The following is a 2,116-nucleotide window of genomic DNA, read 5'->3' on the forward strand; positions in this document are numbered from 1 at the left end:
GAGAGAGAGAGAGAGAGAGAGAGAGAGAGAGAGCAAGAGAGAATTAACGAATGAGTGAGTGAGTGAATGAGTCCAGAGTTTTGTAACAACATTTTGGGGCTTCTACTTCTACCAAAAAGGCTCTCAGAAGTAAAGTTTCAGGCGTTTCAGCCACCAACCTATGCACACGAGCTACAAAGCCGAATGAGAGACGTTTTCCTCATTTCTTTTTTTTTAACGCCCGCTCTTTCTTTTCCTCAGGAATCAGAGTTGAGTAAAGAGCAAATAACAGGTAGGCAAGAAAAGAGTGCCAGTCAATTTGACGGTCTACCACCGGACCAGTCTGATAGTGACAGATGTTCCACTTGGCAGTTAACTATTCTACTGACCAACTCGAACCCAAACCATACATGGTTGTGGATTGTTGCAGACAAGTAACACTTTCAAGTAGAGCAGATGTCAGGCTGGTCCTTTTGTTTAGACCGTCAAGTACACTGGAACCTAAAAATATTTGTGGTCCACCTGTTTTGTTGTGGGGTTGGGGTCTTTTAAAGCTTAATGTCCGACTAGAGCGCTCTGTCAACTCAGTTGGTATCAAGCTGGACTACGAAGTGGGTGGCCCTGGTTCGAATCCCAGACTAGGCGTTCTTCAACTCAAGTTGTTATGTGGAGTTTTCAAGGCTCTCAACCCATTTGGCTCGGTCCTACAGGATGTGGACTTTAAAATTCGGAAGTCCCGCCCCTTAAATTACCTAATTACGTTGATGGGGGCGTTAAACCATTACACTTACTTACATATATATCCGTCCTACTGGGCATGCCGTAGGTCAGTTCAAATACACCGGCGTCTGTGGTGTATTGCTGTAGAACGCAGAAGACTTGAATTCAATTCTAATATGGGGAAAATTTGTATCAAGTATCTCTATCTTTCTGCAGGGATGACATCGTTCTCGCCCCGAGTTGGCCCTGACAGGCAGAGTGGATTCCCCTGACTCCTGAATAATATAATTTTAATTGTGTCGATGGGGCCGTAAAAATCCTACGTTGAAGAAAAATAGAAGACGGGGTGCGTTGTTCTCTGTCAGAACACAAAGCTGAGAGTGAAAAGTATCCCGGGAGGGTGAAGAGCCAAATTCGGAATTACACTACGATTCTGTCATCGAACTCCCATGAGTTCGCCAAATTGTCAGCCTGCGACCCAACTTTCTATACTCTCTACTTTTTTCTATCCTCTTATTCCACGAGGTGTCGAAGGGAAATACAATTGGTGGACCTGGTCCAGGTGTGTTGCTGTTTGGATCGTCGTTTTGCTCCTTTGGAGTGTCTCTTTGACTCCATAGGTCCATCTTATTCTGTATATTCCTTTTGCCTTGAAACCATCAAATCTTATGACGTAGGACCTAGAGGCTGGCTGTTGAGGTCCCATTCTCATGACGTATCCAAATTACCTTTTGTCGTCTCTCGATGTATTTTATGCTCAATTCGACGCTTACCTACTGGTGGGGGGGGAGGGTTTCTTTGCCTGTCCCTTCAAATGATATTTAACGTTTTTCCAAAACAGTTCATTTAGCAAGAGCTGTTATTTTATTTTGCTGCGCTTTATTGAGGGTCCAGATTTGTCGCTTGTAGCAGAGAGTTGGAATGAAGTCTGATCTGAAGAGTGGCTGAATATTTCAGTGGGACAGCCACAATTTGAACAGTATGCTTTAGTTCAAAAATTCTCTCAAATTATTCTGGCAAGAGGCAAATTAATTATCAAACGCATCTTATTTAATAATTTACTGTAAAAAATTTCTCCTGAATAAAAGACAATTTGTGACCGAAAGACAGAGTGCACGACAGAAAAAACCGTTAAGTTACACTTTTACAGCGTTCATATACACTGTTGAAATATGCATTCGTTTAGCATTGCTATACGATGCCGCTATAGTTTAATGTCACATTGCGCTAAACTTTCCCAGAACTGAAAGAAGCATTTTCGCTGTTCGACAAAGATGGCGACGGTTTCATCACGACGAGTGAGCTGGGCACAGTCATGAGGTCACAGGGACAAGCGCCCACGGAGGAGGAGCTGCAGGATATGATCAACGAGGTGGACGCTGATGGTATGTCCTCTGGGAGGGGGGGGGAGAAAAAG

The 2,116-nt window shown here is 43.7% G+C and overlaps 1 non-coding gene across 1 annotated transcript in view; it reads left to right on the forward strand.

Moving 5' to 3' along the window:
- Positions 1–2,081, forward strand: part of LOC101862475 — a 10,334-nt gene extending 8,253 nt beyond the window's left edge. Inside the window, exons 2-3 of the transcript XR_004859427.1 lie at positions 241–271; positions 1,941–2,081. This is a non-coding gene — a transcript (uncharacterized LOC101862475). The remainder of the gene's footprint in view (positions 1–240; positions 272–1,940) is intronic.
- Positions 2,082–2,116: the final 35 nt, after the last annotated feature.

This window comes from Aplysia californica, unplaced genomic scaffold, assembly GCF_000002075.1.
Source record: "Aplysia californica isolate F4 #8 unplaced genomic scaffold, AplCal3.0 scaffold01435, whole genome shotgun sequence".
Taxonomy (NCBI): Eukaryota; Metazoa; Mollusca; class Gastropoda; order Aplysiida; family Aplysiidae; genus Aplysia; species Aplysia californica.